Here is a 6,075-nt window from a genome sequence, read left to right as displayed (position 1 = left end):
GATGGAATTTATTTGCTATGATTCTGACCGGTTTTTTTGTTTGTTTGGTTTTGGTTTTGGTTTTTTGTCAGGGTTTTGCTTAGTTGCCCAGGCTAGAGTGCAGTGGCACGGTCATAGTTAAGTGCAGCCTCGATTCCTAGGCTCAAAAGATCCTCTGACTTCAGCCTCCTGAGTAGTTGTGACTACAGATACATAACACAACACCTGGCTAATTTTTTTAAAAAATTTTTTTCTACAGATGGTGTCTCGCTATATTGCCCAGGCTGGTCTAACTCCTGATCTCAAAGGTGATCCTCCTGCCTCAGCCTCCCAAAGCACTGGAATTACACACAAGCGTGGGCCTACAACACCTGCACTTACCTTCATAAAATCTCACTCTCATTAGTGTTTCAATCTTCATTAATACATCTTGAGGAAGAAATGTTTACCTAATGCTCAAAAACCTCCTATAAGTCCTCCTTATACTTTCAGTGACTTCCAGAAAACAAAAGTTACACAAAACCCTTCACAAAGTGTTACCTGCGATGATGTCTCTATAATAGGAAACAGATTATTTACAGAATGTGTGCACTGATAATTTATACCATGGTCACTAAAGTTATGACACTGGTTTGGATTACAAGTAAAATTGTGTATATATTTCATGAATTAGATCACATTGTTAAGACTTTGAAATCTGAGTCACCAATAAAACCCCATTCTCAACATCTCAGTCCCCCAACAATTACCCGCTCCCCATCTCTGTCTCACAGGCACACACACACATACACACACACACACGTACACACACACACACGTGCACACTCACATACATACTTGATTCTCTTTCTTTGACTCTTTGATAATTTTGACTCACTCCCCAGCATAGACAATTTCTCCTCTTTTATAATGTTAATAGTTCTCTTAGTTCAATTAAGATAGGTTGAAATTTTCCAAGGGCAAAATAGCTACAAATAATCAACATAGTAGAATAGGAAGAGTATTAATTTGCTGTTTTCCTGCATTTTCATTTGGTCGCAAGTTGAATAAAATTGCTGACTCTCTTTTTTGTTTAAATCTTTTATAGTAGAACTATAATTAAATCCTCTCATGTCTACTTTTCAGGAATTGTAGTACCAATAAATGATACTATTTTCCTGTGAACATCAATGTGCTGGTGAAATTTTAGTTGCAATTAAAATTTTGAAGGAAAGGTCTAATAATCAAGACAACTTAATATCTAAAACCTACAGTGTGTGCATGTACATGCACATGTGTGCAAAATAAGAGAAATTTAAAAATGTAAATTACCATAGTCCATCCTTACAGCATAATTGAAAATGAATTTACTATGATAATTAATTCATATGTAACTGGGGACACAAAAATCCAAAAGAAAGAGAGTAGGTGGCAGAGACTGTAACAGAGCACAGAGTCAGTTAGAATTTACTTTTAATAAAAGGAAGTGTGACAAGTTTATGCTTTTTCAGACAAGACTAAGTACAGCTTATACCTAGAAGCAGAGGGTGCCATACTAAGTCGCATCATCAAAATTTTAAATATTTTATTTTCAAAAGAAATTCTGATAAAAATAGAAAGGCAACTCAAAGATGGGGAAATATTCTTTAGATGTAGATACATGTTAAAAGATTTAATTCAGAGTGTGAAGAAATTAATTATAAGATAAGCAACCCAATAAAACATGGACAACAAGTTCAACAGATAGTCATGAAATAAGATACATTAATGGTCAATATGCACATGATAAACACTGCTTGACGTCATTGGTCACTGGGAAAATGAAAATTAAAACCACAATGAGAAACTACTAAACACCTCTTAGAATGGCTAAAAATTCAAGGTCTAATAACAGGTGTTAACTGAACATGAAGAAATGAAAATGTTCTTCCGGTGGGAGAAATAAAAAGTGTTTCAGCGATTTAGGAAGAGAGTTTACAAGTTTTTTTTTAATTTTAAATATGCACTTACTAAATAACCCAGAAACGTCACTCTGATTTTTTTACCATGAAAAATAAAAACACACACAAAGACATATACATTAATGATCATAGCAACTTTATCCATAATAGTTATAACCAGGAAGTAATCCAAATATCTGTCCAAAGGTAACTGGATAAACAAATTGTGATATTTCTAAACAATGAAATACTATTTGGTAAGAAAAATACTACTAGTAGTTATATTACTACTAATAATACATGCAAAACTATTAAAGACTCTCAATTCAGTGAAAAAGACAATCTGAAAAGAAAACATTTCTTATGACTCCCTTTATATGAAATTTTTACATTGAGAAAAGTAATCTATAGGGAAAGGAAGCAGATTGGTGAGAAGATATACAAATGGCCAACAACACGCCTATGAAAAAATGCTCAACATTACTAATGATCAGGAAAATGCAAATCAAAACTGCAATGTGATACCACCTTACTCCTGCAAGAATGGCCATAAACAAAAAATTTAAAAATAGTAAATGTTAGCATGGCTGCGATGAACAGGGAATACTTCAACACTGCTGGTGGGAATGTAAACTAGTACAACCACTATGGAAAACAGGGTGGAGATTCCTTTAAGAACTTAAAGTAGAACTATGATTTGATCCAGCAATCCCACTACTGGGTATCTACCCAGAGGAAAAAGTCATTATACGAAAAAGATACTTGCACACGCATGTTTATAGCAACACAATTCGCAATTGCAAAAACGTGGAGCCAACAAATGGATAAAGAAACTGTGATACACACACACACACACACACACACACACACAAAGGAATACTACTCAGCCATAAAAAATGAATTAATGGCATTCACAGAGACCTGGATGAGATCGGACACCATTATTCTAGGTGAAATAACTCAGGAACAGAAAACTAAAACATGTTCTCACTCATAAGTGGGAGCTAAACTATGAGGATGCAAAGGCATAGAAATGAAACAATGGACTTTGAGAACCCAAGGGGAAAGGGTGTGAAGGGGGATAAAAGACTACAAGTAGGAAGCAATGTATACTGCCTGGGTGATGGGTGTACCAAAATCTCACACATTGTCATTAAAGATCTTACTCATGTAACCAAACACCACCTGTCCCCCAATAACCTATGAACATAATAATAATAAATATCACTGAGGATGCTACAAAAATAGATTAGAGAAGCACAAAGAAGGCATTTCATATAGTACATACACAAAGACATATACATTAACGATCATAGCATTGTTCTGCTATGTTCTGGGTTTGACAGTCTAGTAACACTCAGCTGAATGATGTTTGGAGAAGAGCAATGGCCACTTGTGAATGTATATCAAAATGCACTTTGTATGTTCTAATAAAAGTCATTTATCTGTCCCCCAAAAAATATAAATAAATAAATAGAAAGTAAACGTTTTTCGGATGATAGAAGTATTTTACATGTTGCTTGTAGTGGTGGTTAACAAGTGTATAAATTTGTCAAAACATCAAAAACTTAAAATCAATGCTTTTCTGTAAGTTAATTAAACCTCAGTAATTTCATTTACAAAATACGGTTTGTTTTTTTAGAAAAAAAACGCAGTGCTAAGATTTTGTTATGTAACAAATTATAGTCTAGGCCAAAGACCTTTAACAACAAAAGTAAGAGCTTTTGTAACGCTAAAGGCATTTAATTTATAAAATGTGTGTGTGTGTGTATGTGTGTGTTTATAAAGAAAAAGACAGTGTTAAGGTTTTGTTATGTAACAAGTTACACACCAGGCCAAAGACTTTTAACAAGAAAAATAAGAGATTTTGTAATGCTAAAGGACATAATGCACAATTGAGACATTTACAGTTATCAACAGCTATGAACGAAAACACAAGAATTGTTACAGGAAACAACAAGATATCCAGGGCAATCTGCAGAATAGCACTAATAATTGGAGTTCTTAATTCTCAGTCCAAGATATATCACTGGGGCAAAAATAGTAAAAGATTAAGAAGACCTAATGTATATAATCAGTTGGATAAATATTATGGACACATATGAAACATTGCATCTTATTGATAAAAAACACAGTTTTCTTCAAGTATGCACTAATATTTTTTAAATTAGACATTTGATACATTAAACTAAGAGTAAATTAAAATTTGTAGAAATCACATCCAAAGAATGAGACAAAAAAAAACCCTACCTCTTAAAAACGCACACACAGGGCCGGGCGCGGTGGCTTACGCCTGTAATCCCAGCATTTTGGGAGTCTGAGGCAGGTGGATCGTGAGGTCAAGAGATCAAGATCATCCTAGTCAACATGGTGAAAACCCACCTCTACTAAAAATACAAAAAGTAGCCGAGCGTGGTGGTGGGCGCCTGTAATTCCAGCTACTTGGGAGGCTGAGGCAGGAGAATCACTTGAACCCAGGAGGCGGAGGTTGCAGTGAGCCGAGATTGCGCCACTGCACTGCAGCCTGGGCGACAGAGCCAGACTCCGTCTCAAAAAAAAAAAAAAGGGCACACACAGACACACATACATTAAGTAACTTGAGTCAACAAAGGAAAAAACATTGACATTGTAGAATTGAAGACTTCCTAGAAAATAATGATAATGATAATACAAATCAGGATTTTTTTTAAATATTAAATCAATAATATAAAAAGGTTCATAATTCTAAAGGGATCAAAATAATTTAGGAAGAAATAAAAATAAACTATATATTCACAATGAAAGCAGAAAGAGAAAAAACAAAGATAAACATAAAAAGCAGAAAGTGAGTTAGAAATCAGAAAACCATATAATTATTAAACTACAACACTGTTTCCTTGAATCCTCGAGATAAATAGCTAACCTAATTAAAAATAAATGAAAAACGTTCAACTAGAGAAAGAGAAAAATCTATTTTAAAAGTTTGAGTATAAAAAAAAAATGGAAACAGGAGATTTAAAAGTCTATATTGCATGCATCTATTCAAATGTATTTGAAAAACGACGAAACGATACTATTCTAAAAATTATAGTTCACTGGAATTTACCCATGTGTCGATACATGCAAAAAATAAACAGCCTAATTTCTATAGAAAAATAATGAGAAATTGTAAAAATCTAAAACTGCTAAATCTGATAAATTTCTAATAATGAGAAAATTCTAAAAATGCCTCTATAACATCTGGCCAAGGAATTTCAACAACGGAATTCTGTGAACTCTTCATTGACCATATAATCCTTAAGTAAAGTACTCATTAAACTCTTCCATGCAAATAACAAAGTTTTCAAAAGACTTTTGTTGGTAACTAACTATAACACTAATAGTCAAACCTAATAAAGATTTCTAAATATAAACCAGGAAAATAATTAAAGATCAACCTAACTTATAAATGCCTATTTAAAAATCCCAAAGAGGGCTGGGCGCGGTGGATCACACCTGTAATCCCCGCACTTTGGGAGGCTGAGGTGGGCAGATCACGAGGTTACTAGATCGAGATCATCCTGGCTAACACGGTAAAAACCCATCTCTATTAAAACTACAAAAAATTAGCCGGGCTTGGTGGTGGACGCCTGTAGTGCCAGCTACTTAGGAGGCTGAGGCAGGAGAATGGCGTGAACCCAGGAGGCGGAGCCTGCCGTGAGCCGAGCCTGCGCCACTGCACTCCAGCTTGGGCAACAAAGCAAGACTCTGTCTTAAAAAGAAAACCCAAAGATAATATGAGCAAACAGAATCCAATAGCATACAATATCACTTTGCAAAATAACCCACCAGGATCATTTGCGGTTAGTTTTATGATTGTAAATATTCAGAAACCCATTCATATTTTTTAAAGTTAAATATACTATGATTTTCTACCATATTCAACAAATTCAACATCCATTCTTGATTTAAAAGTAATAAATGTTATAACAGTGAAACACTGATCACATTTCTGCAAAAATCAGAAACAAGATAAGGACCTCTGATAACACTTCTATTATTAGATTTTTTTTTTTTTAAGAGACAGAATCTTGCTATGCTGCCCAGACTGGACTCTAACTACGGGGCTCAAGCTGTCCTCCTGCCTCAGCCTCCTGAGTAACTGGGACTACATACACGTTCTACCATGACCTTCTATTAGATATTTTATTAGAAATTT

The sequence above is a fragment of the Macaca thibetana genome, chromosome 14 (genome assembly GCF_024542745.1).
Source record: "Macaca thibetana thibetana isolate TM-01 chromosome 14, ASM2454274v1, whole genome shotgun sequence".
In the NCBI taxonomy this organism is placed as follows: domain Eukaryota; kingdom Metazoa; phylum Chordata; class Mammalia; order Primates; family Cercopithecidae; genus Macaca; species Macaca thibetana.
The sequence above is the reverse complement of the archived record's forward strand: the minus strand, read 5'-3'. Positions refer to the sequence as shown.